The 14,414-nt window shown below is 40.3% G+C and overlaps 1 protein-coding gene across 3 annotated transcripts in view; it reads left to right on the top strand.

The window, feature by feature from the left end:
- kcnn1a (potassium intermediate/small conductance calcium-activated channel, subfamily N, member 1a) overlaps positions 1-14,414 on the top strand; it is a 61,344-nt gene that overhangs the window by 13,493 nt on the left and 33,437 nt on the right. The window lies entirely within an intron of this gene.

Raw genomic sequence — 14,414 nt, 5'->3', positions numbered from 1 at the left:
GTTTTCTCTAAGTTCATCCAGGTCATTCCCACTCGGGACCAGCAGGCTTCGACAGTTGTAGAGGTCTTGGTCAAGGAATGGTTCTATAACCCCACTTCGGTTACACTCTGACCAGGGTTGAAGTTTTGAGAAAGAGTTTTCCTCTCCTCCCCAGCTAACCCAGGAGCTGTGGGAGCTAGTCCAGATAGTGAAGCTGAGAACTGTGGTTGAGTAACGGTTCGCTTGGCAGGGGAACCTGCAGCAACCTCACCTGTACCTCTCAGGGCTACAGGTAATGCTGAGGCAAGCTCAAGTCACACACCCCCTCTAGGAGGAATCAGGAAGTCCATCTGAAAGACAGCTTGAAAACCAATTTACATCATCTACGATCGGCAGTGAGTGGTGGGGCATCCGAGGCTGCACTTTCTTAAATAGCTGGCTCTACTAAGTTAGTATACTGTTTTAATAAATTGTCAGGACGCCAATTTTCAGCACCCAGGCAGAATGTAACTGGCAGTTGCCTGCACGGTTATTGCACTAAGGGGCCACACTTTCATGGTGTTTTTCTTTTCTAATATGTGTTGTAGCTTACAAATTAATTTTTTAAAACTTTGTCGCGTGCCAACTCCCCACCATGGCTCTTTGCTTAATAAATGACCACAGTTAATTTATATGGTAATTCCTGTGAGATGTTAGCCAACTGATGCCAGGCATATAATGTATCACTGCAATGCATATGCTTTATGGCTAATTAGGTTATTGATCTGAGGCTGGTCCTGCGTTAGGGCATGATCACAACACAAAAGAGTATGAAAGTATGAGTAATGCGGCTTTAAGCAGTCATTTGTCTTTCCTTACAATGCCCTAAAGATGCAGATGTACAGTGATGCTCCACAGTGTGTGCGTGCACGGCTGCAGGTGTGTTCGCGCATGCGTCCTTCTACGTATCTTTGAATATTGTCGAGATGTAAGCCCACTGAGTCATTTCAATATTGCCTGCTGGCTGTTATCAAATGTTTGTTAAACACAGTGTTTGGAAGGAGTGCAGAGTGCAATAATGGGATGTGAAAGATGTGTGATTTCATCATACTTTAGCTCACACAATCCACTAACGCTTTGCTCGCAACCTGCCCTTGAAAATTCAAGTTTGGAAAGCTTCTCCTGCCATTGTTAGAATCTGTACGATGTTTGCTTTGTGTGTCGGTGTGTGCTCTCTACTGGTGCATGTGAATGCTGCTCCACTGCTCTCACTAAATGTGCTTTTTCCCCCTGTTCTTCTCATCAGGTCTTTATGCCTCCAGGTCAAAGTCTGACTGCTGATCCCTTGAGCTACCATAGTGCTTAATTTACAGAACATGATACACAAACCATTTCCCTGCACTACTCATTCACAGCCTCCTCTGGCCACTGATAAATATGCAGTGAAGACAAAAAACCTGATCCGCATCTAGTCAGATGCACCCTGCAGTTAGCGGTTTATAGACAATGTGAATTCTATTTGTTACCTTTATACAAACAAGGGTGTTTCTTTGGGAATAAAAAAAAGAGTAATCCAAGCACCTAATCAGGACGACTGTGTATTTGTGTGTATTCTACTGTGTGTGTATGTGTGTAATACATTCAAATTACTGAGGTGTGTGTGTGTGTGTGTGTGTGTGTGTGCACCTGTGTTTTACTATTTCCAGCTATAGTGGCTCTTCTCCAACATACGAGCTTTGCAAATTGAAAGAGAATACGAGTTGAATGAAGCTGCTTTCCTTTGTTACCTCAAATCACCTAGCTGGAGAATATGAAATAGCTGTCATGGATAACACAAGCTGCAGAGAAACAGCTTCTCCACTGGGCATTTCTCTGGTGTGTGTGTGTATGTGTGTGCGTGTGTGTGTGTGTGTGCTCTGCTGCATGTTCTGTGTTTGCACTTGGTTTAAGTATTAAGCGGAAGAGAGTGAGCGAGTGAGTGGGAGGATAGCTTTAGTTTATCATTATCATGTGCGTACCACAGTCAGCGCTTTAACTGGAAAAGGTGACATTAATTCTTTTCCAGCTTCTCATGTAGAAGAGCATATTATCCAGGAATCCTCCACTGTATCACTGCACTGGATTCTTTGCCAGGAATGCTTCCTTGTTTGAGTCATAGCTTGCTTAATTATGCATCTGCAGTAGTCTTTAGAATGAGGATGTGTTAATGGGTTTTGGATTTGGGTTACATTTCTTTTGCGGTTGAATAAATAAAAGCATTAGCAAATACGGTACTGTGCAAAAGTCTTAAGGTGCCCCTCATTTCTTTATTTTTTGATAGGAAAATGGGAAACAGGTGCAGCAATTTATTAAAATGTACAAACAGTAGCCTTCAGGAATAGTTCTCCAGGCTTCTTTTGTTCTGTTCTCTGTCCAGATTATCTCACATTGCTTCAACAATTCTGAGGCCCGGGCTCTGGGGAGGCCAATCCATGACTGATAGTGTTGCATTGTGTGTTTTTTCTTTTTAGATATGCTTTTTACTGCACTGACAGTATTTTTAAAATCAATCTCATGCTGAAAAATGAAGCCGTTGCCAGTAAGACACTTCCTAGATTGTATTTCATGGTGGACTGAAAAGACAGTACTTTTCCGAGTTCATAATTCCATCAGTTTTGACAAGATCTTCAACACCACTTGCTGAAATTCAGCCCCACACCATGACAGAGCCTCCACCGTGTTTTACAGATGGCTGTAAAAACTCACTGTTCTTTCCTGATCTCCTCCATAGATATTGACAATGATTTGAAAGCAGACAATATTTAAATTAAACCTGTGAAAGACTGAATAACTAATGCTCACGACTACTTTAACAGTGACAAAAAATCTTACTCCATGAAAGAAAACATAAAGACATGAGAGATGGCTCAAGACTTTTGCACAGTGCAGCATGTTAATGTTGCTTTTGTTTCTCAGATTTAGTTTCGAGATTTCAGCTTCAGCCTGGCTGATGTAAATCTGACTATTATTGCTTAATCATGGATCACATGTATTGTATAAAGTGTAGGCTAGCTGTATAGTTTCAAACCACAATTATGACTTGAAATCAAGTCATAATTGTGGTTTATAGTGTTTTCCTCCCTGATTTTCCTTGGTCTATGATACTGGCCCTATACAGTTGCTCCAGCCTAAAATAATCAGCTTCCCTCTAACTCTTAGTGGTCCAGTGGTCTTTGTCTCCACTTTTTCCTCTTTAACCCTTTCATGAACAAAGCTGCTCCCCAGCTGTCTCCCGTCTCTTTCTTTGAGAGTTCATTTTCAATCATTTGTTTCTGCTCCCCAGCCACCTCTTATTCTCTGTCACACAGGAAAAAAAGCCTTTTAAATAGAATCAATTTACACTAAGGAGCCCAGGGGGTATTAGAAACTGCAGCACTTAATTTCATAACTTCAAAAAAAGAAAAAAAATCACAGAGGGAAGCTGCTGTAGCTTAAGGCCGTTAGCACCATTCCCAGAACTTTTATCTTGCTGTAGTATAGTAGGGTGTGGGGTCTGGTTATGGTTCATCTACCTGAAAACAAGATTATGCAGAGAAGAAAGTACAGTAGTGTGTTAAATTTCCTCTGGATGTGTCTCTGGGTGAATTCAAATGCAATGCTTTTCCAACTGGCCTCTGTTTCACTTCACCAGAGAAAAAGGGGGTAGTTCATTGCCAGATAAGGATATTCAATTAGTTTGAGTCTATGGAAGGCTGCTGCACCAGTCAGAGCACGCTGGAGCCGGGTGACATATGGTAAGGGCTCTCTGTTAGAATAGAGAAGCGATGAAACTCGATATCTTCTCATTTCATCTTGTCACTGTTTCAGTAATTTTCCCAGTGGAATGTCAGGCATATACTGTCTGCTTGAGTAGATATCATTTTTCCTCCTTTTTTCAACAGGAAGACCACATGGAAAAAAAGGGGGAATGTAGCTGAAAGATTAATTTGGATTTTTTTTCCGTTGGTGTTTATTCTCCATAGAAAAATCCGCACAGTGTTTAGGGACAGTTTACTTAATTTATTAACTGGTATGTTTACAATTGTCAGGACAATATTTAGCTCTGAGATCCTAAAAAATATGAGAATTCCTCTGAATCCCCGTAAGTGCGTCTTTCTCTCCCTCTCTTGTCCTCTAGCTTCTCCTCTTGGCTTGTGTCTTCCTCCCATCATAAATCTCAAGCTGGATGTTTCCAGGCAACTCTCCAGTCAATCTTTACTGAGTTTGTTGCGCTATCGATCTGTCCTGTGCTATAGGTTGTCCTGGCTTCTCTCTCCGCTATTGATGTTTTTGCCTCGGGGAAAGAAAGAAACTGCCTCGGCCTGAATTTACCGGGGGCCAGTTTTCAAATGACTTACAATCACCTCACAATGAAAATAGAAATTGTCAGGCGGTGCCGTTTATACATTGATACCGTTGTAAAGTCTCGCAGTAGCGAATGAAACTTTGTAAGAGTCCAAGATTGTGGGATTGTAATGTGGATTATGGGCACTTAAGGGTGATAATGCCACTGTGGAATATAGGGCCACTGTGGTGCTATTGGGATTTCAAATAGCCACCCAGGGAGTAGTCACCTAATGAGGTTGGTTTAGTCCACTGGGAACACATAAGCCAGCCATATTTCAAGCTTTTGTGGTTTGGTGTGTTTGTGAGTCTTGTGTCCCTGACCACATGCATTACTGAGCACGCTGATTAATGGGACAAAAGGTCAATGCCATGAGAAACTATTTAGATCATAAATCATACAAAACATAATGCCCCATACCTTCCTACATACATTCTTACACATGTAATTTCAAACTACTGCTACTCCTTGCACTATTGATCACTAGCAACAAACTATTCAATGAAGTTCAAATTCAATTTATTTTATAAGGCCAGGTCACATCATAAATCATCTCAGAGCACTTTACATTGTAAGGAAAACCTTACAATCTCATAGAGAAACCCACTGATTGTCTGTAGGCATTGCTTGGTGGATGTATACATGGATCAGTACCTACCCTAACTGAGCCACCCTTTCTTATATGCTCCAGTTCTGGAAGTAAATTTCCCATTCATTTGTTTCCATTAGCATTTCAGAAATGCTTAGATAAAGAGTTCTAAGCTGTGACCCAAGCCAAAACTACAAGGTTGGCTTGGATCACAAGAAAAATGTAAAAAAACAAGGCAAAAGGCCCACGACTGTGTACATAATTACAAACTCATTCCATAATGCACTGCAAACCCCAGATTCCACCAACCTTGTTATATTTAAACCTTCTCATTACCCTTGTCCCCTGTGATGTAATAGATTGTAATATATTTTGCAGTGTGTGAAGAAAAGCATAGCTTAGTTATCGATACAGTTCAGTGCTTTGTTCTTGACCGCAATCACCGTTCTTGTGGTTTCTGGCGTTTTGTACTCACTGAGCTGACGTTTGCAGGTTGAAACATTTGCATTAACAGTGAATTAACAGTGGTATAACATCAAGATGTCGCTGTTTCTATTTAGGACTGAAAGTTATTTTTAAAACAAGTGAGCAACTGTAGTTCCGATGGGAGGCCATACCATCTTGTTGCAGTGTTGTGGCTTTATTCAACATCATGGGTCACAATCAAATCTCTATGGAGAATATGAATGGGTTTTTTTTCCCATCCAAAATCTATAGTCGCATTTGTAAAAATCAAATACATATATTTACATTCTTGTTTAGCGCTTTCTTTTTCATGCTGCGTTGCATTTACCTTGAAAGTCAGATGTTGCTCCTGAGTTCAGTAGTAAAGTCAGAAAAGGAAGGAAAAGCATGTTTAGCTCCTTAGCAAGTTACAGCCATTCATGCATTACTAGCAATACAGCGCAGTGCTTGTTTTGTTGCACTTAAAAACACTACAGCACGTTCACAGGCAGACTCTTTTCACAAATACACAACACTTAAGGATTAGATATCTGCAGCGCAGATGTTGAGTTTGACAGATGTGTGTGGCTGCCCTAGTGTAGTAGTTCACACATTTGAAAAATTCCTGGTTTAACACAAATCCCCTTTGGTTTACATCAGGAAGGACGTCTACTGCCAATTCAAACATGCAGCGCTACCTGCTGTTGCCACTGAAGGCAGCTTTTTCTTAGTTTTGCTAATATTTAAGCACTGCCGCCATCTTGGATTGTTAAGCCGGGGTCTTTGGAACTGCTCTAAACTTGTGTCAGTTAAAATTTCCGACTGGGAATTTGGAAATTGGGAATTTCAACATCTGATTTAAAGTCGTACACACCATCAGCACCATTGAACTCACTACTTGTAGTTTGCTCTACACCTGTAACAAAAGTTAAAAAATAAATGACTGGTTTATGTCACCGTGTTGCAATAATGGGGCTAAAAGCTTGCTTACACCACTAAACTGAAAGCCAGGCCGCGACTGCTGAAAACCTTCCAAAAGTGCCACCCCACCTTGCAGCTGGTGAGAAATGAGCGTTGTGTTTCCTTTGGGAGGCAGTTAATGCTGCTGTTTGCCTCTCTAGAATATTAATACCGCCTCTGTTCATTATGGCCAAATATTTGATCATACTTACCGTACTAAAAATATTGACTCTTTATTTTGTGGATATATTCACATTTCCTTTCCCTTTGTGTTCGCTGTGAGCATGTCCCAGAAACGAATGGCACAGGTCCCCTTTTTGGCAGTTTTTGATGATGACGTACTCTCTTAAATTGAACCCACAGAATTCAGTTTCAGTTCAGTTTCATTTTATCGTGCCAAAGTTTTTATGAGGTAATTTAATAGAACAAAAGGAAAGGATGACTGTAGTGCTGTGTGAGAGAAGGTATGATTTCTGGCCAGAAATGTCTCTCACAGAGTTCGTCAAACACCTGTTCTGTCCTTCTAAACGGGTTATTGGCACAAATCTGGAATCAATCAAGCAATCAGGCATAATTGGAGTCTCTGAGGGTGAACTGGGCAATACTGTTGATTAGCTGAAAGAAAGAAGATGCTTTCCTGTTTCTACATGCAGTACTTGATTACAGTAGTTCTAATATATTTACTTCCCAACCATGCAACATTTAAGGATCCACACACGGCCAGATTTAATGTACATTTTATTTTACTGTATATTATCAATCTCAGTTCACACATTATGGTCTGTTCTGCAGATGAGTTTCTAACAGCCCTCTCCTTTAATTTGCTGAAAATTAAAATTGTCCCTAATGAGGCAATGGGTGTCCCACAGGAAAAATACCCCTCCTCCCATTAGTTCTAACGCCAATCTCCCCAGGACCTAGATTATAAAGCACACACTCACACATGAAATAACCTTGTTGGGTCCTAATTATAACAGCTTTGTGTCTCAGTTGAACACAGTGCATTATTAGTCCTAACAATATCACGTTCCCACAGGCGTGTACCTGTGTCCTTCCTTCCGTGAAGGCTTTGTCTTGTTTTTGGCTACTTTTTCTTTCATCTCTAAATGCAGCGTAAAAGAGGGCAAGAGGGAGGGTGAGCTTAACAAGACGCCAATAATTGTCTCTGTTATCAAACAGGCCATCAATCTTAATTGCAGGATGCGTAGAGAGTGAATTTCCAGACAGTGATTCTACCACTGAGTTTAAAATCTCATGGACAATAACTAAACTCAGTACAAAGAAATACAAATCAGACCCCATGCTGTTACTGCAGATGGTTTGGCCCATTTGATGGTTTGGCCCACTTGATGGGAGTCTGTATTTGAACCAGCTCCAACCTCAGCAATTTGTATGATAGGATCTAATCCTTAAGTGACATTCTGGGCCACACTCCATACCAGTTGGTGGCGGTAATGCACCTAGAAGTTTTTTGCCCACTGCCATAAAAACAGAAGAAGAATAAGGAGTGGAACAGGAGACGGGTAACTCAAAATGCAGAGAAAACACAATTAATGTGGCATTTACAAAGAAGTGAGCGAACAATATAAATCTAATGTGTGCACCATTAGACATGTCTTTGTCTATGATTGGCTTATGATTGAAAATTTACTTATACAGTAATAATGTCAGTCTGTCTCACGATTCAGATCACTAAATTTTGACTATCTGTCGATGGATATTGTAAGTACAGAAAACTAAATAGCTTTGTTTTTATATTTTGTTATAGAAGAATGAGGTTGTTACAAAATCCAAGCAAGGTTTTAATTATTTTTATATGCACATAATTATTTGGACAACGGCAGCTTCTGACCTATTTATGCTGGCAAGCCCAGCTTGCCAGGATTCATTTTGCAAAGTGAAGAACAAAAGCCTAGCACACTGAGAGCAACAGGGCATGCAGTGGGTCTGAAAAACAGAAGCAACAATGCTTCTAGGGTACCAGGTTCTAAAACACACAAAGAAGACCTTCAGTGCTCTCATGGATACAATGTGCCAACTGTCTGAGATGCCAGATAATACTTTGGTCAGCCTGTCTGGCGTTGCACTTCCACTGTCACTGCTGTGTAAAACAAATGTGCTTTATAAGTTGAAAGGTGGTGTGTGCACTCACTGAACACTTTATTAAGTACACATTGCCAGTATTGGTTTGTATTACGACTAGCCCTCCGCTATTACAACTGCCTTATTTGTTTCTGGCATAGATTCAACAAGGTGCTAGAAAAATTTTGGCCCATAGTAAAATGACAAAGTTACACAAATTAACTGTGAATCTTTGAGCAGCACTTTCATGATGTGACTCTCCCGTTCCACCACATCCCAAAGGGGCTCTCTTATACTGATTTCTGGTGACTTTGGAGACCATACAGTACAGTGTGAATACAGTGAACTCATTGTCATGTTCAAGAAACCAATTTGAGATGATTTAATGTCATGGTGTGTCATTTCGCTGGAAGCAACCATCAGACAACCATCATGGACATGGTCAGCGACAATATTCGAGTAGCCAAAAGAAAATATCTCCCACACCCTTGCAGCTCAACCACCAGCCTGAACCATCGATACTTCATGTTTTCACGTTTACATCAAATTCTGACACTACCATCTAAATTTTTCTTCTGAGTCTCAGAAGAAATTGAGACTCGCCAGACCAGGCAGCATTTTTCCAATCTTGTCCACTTTTGGTGAAAATTGCAGTTTCCTCAGTTCTTTGCTGATAAGAGTGTCACTCAGTCTCTTGTGCTGCTTTAACCCTTCTGCTTTAAGGTTTGATGCGTTGAGCATTTAGAGATAGACTACTACATAACTTTGAGCTGAAAGTACGGGAAAAGTAACTCAAACACACATTTCAACCAAACACTCGCTATTCTCTGACCTCTGACAAAGCATTTTCACCCAGAGAATTACCATTCACTGGATATTCTCTTTTGTTTTTTGGATTGGTGGGCATTCTTTGTAAACCCTAGAGATGTGTGGTGACGTCAAAAAATCCCAGTAGATCAGCCCATCTGGCACCACCAACCATGCCACGTCCAAAGTCACTTGTATCACCTCTCTTCCCCATTCTGATGCTCTGTTTTAACTTCAGCAGCACATCTTGACCATATCTACATTGTCTTAATGAGCAGTGAAAGAGGTGTACCCATTAAGTTGTTACAAACATGCTCTAGCCTCATCCCAGACACACGAGCTGCTCACCTCAGCGCACTTCAAGTTGTTCAGACATTACAGATTGTATCAGACATGTGAAGTCAGTCCGACTTTACATTTCTGTGTATCCTGTGAGAACTTTGAACGTCTGCTTTCTCCTTACTCCCTAGAACTGCTGTGTCTTCACAAAACACTCAGAATAGCTGTAGCTTATCCCGGAGACAGACACCCCTACAGAGATATGAGGGCATGAAGTATAAGGTGATAAGGCTGAGCACAAAGAGTTTCACCTTTTCCACTACTGCAAGATAACAGGTTTAAAATCATGGTGTTATTCCTCAGACCTGATGTGTCTAAAGAATATGCTATTCACCTTTAAACATTTAATGTTCCAGCATGATTCATTAAATATATAATTATTTCAATGAGCTCAGCACACAGATAGCTCTGACAGAGTAATTTCCTTCATGAGTGTGGGGCTGCAGCTACTGGTTATCCCCTGTCTTTGCTAGTGCTGAGTAATGATCCACATGCTGGTTAGGGATGGATGGAGGAGCCCTGTTTCCTGCTGGCCTGTCAGAGAAATGTGACAGCGTCTAGTGTGCAGGGACAAACTGGAGAGTGTAGCCTGCAGCTCTCAATCACTCCAGGGGCTGGCAGAGACACCCATAGGGAGCTGTCTGTCTTCTCTTTCATTTATCTCTTTCTGTTTTCACCCTTTTATGTTTCCTCGATTTCTAGATCCCTACCTTACTTTGTCGCTTTTCCCGCGTCTCCCTCATTTGTGACCTTCCTTTCATATCGGACTTGTCAGCATCTGTCGTTTGCTCGCAGATTTCACACAAACACATGGATCTTCTCAAACAATTTCTCCTCGAGCTCGTTTTCGTTGCTTCACGCTGTCTGCATCAATATCCAACCTAATCCAGAGCGTGGCAGAGACTCAGCATGTACTTTTAGCACACATATGCGACCCCCCCCCTCCTCCCGCCACACACACACAATTAAACAGACTGGCACCCACGTGCTGAAACTTACAAACACTCACCCAATTAATATTATAATACACTATTCCATTTTAGAGTATATAAGCCTTCAAGACTACAACACAGGAGAGCGAGGATTTTCTATTTGATTTGAGCTGGATGGAGAATGAAGCAAAGAGGGAGAAATGCAAGACGAAGAGTTGCCGTCATTTAAACTGTTCTGCACTGAGGCTTTTCAATTTCATTATTAGTCTCAATTTCAAAAAGCCTGAATGCTACGTGCTATTCAGCCTAAAATTGAGCTGTTGGTTGGCTGGACAGGCAGCCCCCACCCATGGCTCCTCTGTGGGGTCATCAGGGGATGACAATGGTTCAGCGTGCCTTTCTGCTGTTTAGTCTGGGTGAAGAGAAACATATGAAAAGCAAAGGGGCTCGGGTAGCTGGCTAAGCGGGTGAGAGTATTTTAGAATTGGTTGGGTGCTCTGAGGTTTTGGAAAGCAATGTGAGGACTCTTGGTGTAAAATCTGTGAAGGACTCTTGAGTTATACAAAGAGGAATCCAGAGTTAGATTTTAGTATGTTTAAGTTGTCTGCTATTTTTATGGTGCATATTTTCTCTTTTTATTATCACACTCTGGTTTATTTTTTAGCACTAAAAAAGTCCTTCTCTGATACACACTAGCTCATAGTTTACTCTGAAAATATAGATTTTTTTAACCCATATGAACAAAACATGTAGGCCATGTCTTTTAAAAAAAAAAATTATTTCTTCTTCTTGCTTCTATTTTTGAACTCTAGCATTTTTTTTTCTTTAAGTGAGTTTACAACAGCAAGTGAAACACTAAACACTACCCTAGCAAGTTCAAGGTCTCATGTCTTATAGAACAGCTACAACATGATGGTCATTTTGTTCTGTTCAGTCCAGAACATGAGATGAGCAGGATATACTGGGTGTGCCTAATTTTGTACCTGCCAAGAAGAGCTTTTATAATGTTTTTGTATTTAAATTTTTTGCTTTTAATTCACTTTCAGTTCATTCACAGAGTGCGTTTTTTCTTTTACTTTCAGTTTAGTTTTGTGTTTGAAAATATTTAGATTTAGCTTATTTTTTCTCTTATTAATTTCAGCCCCAATTTTAACCCCTCTAATTATTATTGCATGTCAAAGGGAAGATATATGAAAATCAGTACAGATATTACAATAAAAACACAGAACTTACTTTACACCGATTCATTTTTATTTTTTCTTAAGTCTTTTTTTGTATTTTTAGTTTTAAGGTTAGTTTTAATGAACTATAATAACCTTTCTATGAAGTTCCTAATGTGGGAGTATGGCATTCCGAAGTGCAGCATTCATTTGTACTGCATGATGGGGCTGATCATTTAATTTACCTTTACTGGAGGTGAATATTTGCTTCTTAACAAGTCACACCCGTGTGCGGTTTGGGACAGAACACTCCTGCAAATCAGGTTTGATCAGGCAGCAGAAGCAGGAAATCGCTTTAACCCATATGAACAAAACATGTAGGCCATGTCTTTTAAAAAAAAAATTATTTCTTCTTCTTGCTTCTGTTTTTGAACTTGACGCATTTTTTTCTTTAAATGAGTTTACAACAGCAAGTGGATCATACTTTCACTGAAAATAGCCAGCCGGTCCTTGGTTGGTCCGTGACCATAATGAGATTTTTAAACAAAAAAATCTTCAAAACACTTTTATGGCATGAACAAGTTCCTGCTTCCGTATGGAGGAAGTCTTTCATGGAGTGCCAAGCAAGCTCCAACCAGTGACTCTGGAGTTTTTACCCAGTTGATGCCCTCTGATGTAATTTAGGCTGAAGCAGTAGTGTGCTTTAGGTCGATGTCCTGGAAGAAACTATGATTCTGGCCATAATGTTCCCTGATACTGGGTGCAGCAACTTGCTTCATAATTGTCTGCTCAGAATACAGTCTGTCTGTGATTCCCTTACAGTGACCACAGGACCTGCACCTTGTCTGAAAACCATTCCTCAGACATGGAGCTTGATTTGACAACAAAGTGGTTTTTCCATCAGAAATGAGACCGTGCATAGTATTCCAAGGGTCACAGTGGTTTCTTTAGTGAAGGTAGAAGATTAGTGCCATATTTCCCCTGATTCTATCCACTAAAGAGCATTCTGAAGCTTTGCCTCCTTATTGTGCTTCTCTAACATTGGAAAGAATTGGGTCTTTTTATACTTCCAGCCAAGCTTTCTTCAGGCATGACAAATACCACTTGTACAGTCAACTGGTGTTGGTCATGCTGTCAGCCAGGACATCACTGTGGAAGTCCAAAAAACAAAACATTATCAACACAGCAATAAACAGGCTGGTTATGTAGTGTGTCATAGAACTGATACTGTATGTATGTACCAAATATAGTGATTTACTTTGTTGCTTATTTTTGCAGTTTCCTTAGTTTCAATGGTCGGTGTTGTCTTTCCGTCTTGTGCTGGTGTACAGTTTACAGTGACAGTTTAATTCCCAGGCTTGCAAAATACCTTTAAATCTCTGGCGCCAATTCTCCATTTGCCTCATGAGCTGAATCTGTCGGGAGTTCTTCTTGCTGATGTTCATCATCTCTGCTCCAATGTGTCAACACACAGGTGTTTAGACAGTAGGAGCCCGACTCTGTGTATTTATAGTTTGAGGATGCCAATGGGCGATCGCAAATAAATGTTTGTTGCTGGCTAATTGTTCCTACAGGTAGTCTGACCAATGAGCAGTGCTCACACCTAGTGAGAACTGCAAATTAACAGATAACTAGAGAGGGGGAATCTGTACAACGTCTTTTCTTTTTTGCATTTTTTTCCTGCTAAATCATTGCAAGTTTTTACAAACCAAGGCCAAAACGTCCAGCATCAAAGGTAAGCAGATGCTCAGCCATAACTTGTGAGTTATGTAAAGTATGTTGTAGGCTAAAAATGTTGTGGCTTAAAGTGTTGACATCACTAAACACTACCCTAGCAAGTTCAAGGTCTCATGTCTTATAGAACAGCTACAACATGATGGTCATTTTGTTCTGTTCAGTCCAGAACATGAGATGAGCAGGATATACTGGGTGTGCCTAATTTTGTACCTGCCAAGAAGAGCTTTTATAATGTTTTTGTATTTAAATTTTTTGCTTTTAATTCACTTTCAGTTCATTCACAGAGTGCGTTTTTTCTTTTTCTTTCAGTTTAGTTTTGTGTTTGAAAATATTTAAATTTAGTTTATTTTTTCTCTTATTAATTTCAGCCCCAATTTTAACCCCTCTAATTATTATTGCATGTCAAAGGGAAGATATTACAATAAAAACACAGAACTTACTTTACACCGATTCATTTTTATTTTTTCTTAAGTCTTTTTTTGTATTTTTAGTTTTAAGGTTAGTTTTGATGAACTATAATAACCTTTCTATGAAGTTCCTAATGTGGGAGTATGGCATTCCGAAGTGCAGCATTCATTTGTACTGCATGATTGGGCTGATCATTTAATTTACCTTCACTGGAGGTGAATATTTGCTTCTTAAGAAGTCACACCCGTGTGCGGTTTGGGACAGAACACTCCTGCAAATCAAGTTTGATCAGGCAGCAGAAGCAGGAAATCGCGGAGCAGGTGGGCGTTGACAGCGCTTTTAGACTGGAAAGTGTGCCCGTCACATGCTTTCAGCAGGGTCCATATTAATGCTAATGACCCGTTTTAAACCAGTAGTTTAGTAAAAGACCTGCAACGAGAGGCTGCGTTCACTGAGCGTCCGACACGTGAATGACAATGGTAAGCGAGAGAGAGCGCTCGGATTGCGCGGCGCTGCGCTGCTGCATTTCTTACTTTTTAAACGTATTTTTTTTAAAAATAAAAAAAAGAAATGAATGAAAATGTTTGCATGGAGCGGTCCGGGTGATTTGCAGTGGGATGACTGCAAGGTTAGAG

Source organism: Oreochromis niloticus, linkage group LG18 (assembly GCF_001858045.2).
Source record: "Oreochromis niloticus isolate F11D_XX linkage group LG18, O_niloticus_UMD_NMBU, whole genome shotgun sequence".
In the NCBI taxonomy this organism is placed as follows: domain Eukaryota; kingdom Metazoa; phylum Chordata; class Actinopteri; order Cichliformes; family Cichlidae; genus Oreochromis; species Oreochromis niloticus.
The sequence above is the reverse complement of the archived record's forward strand: the minus strand, read 5'-3'. Positions and strand labels throughout refer to the sequence as shown.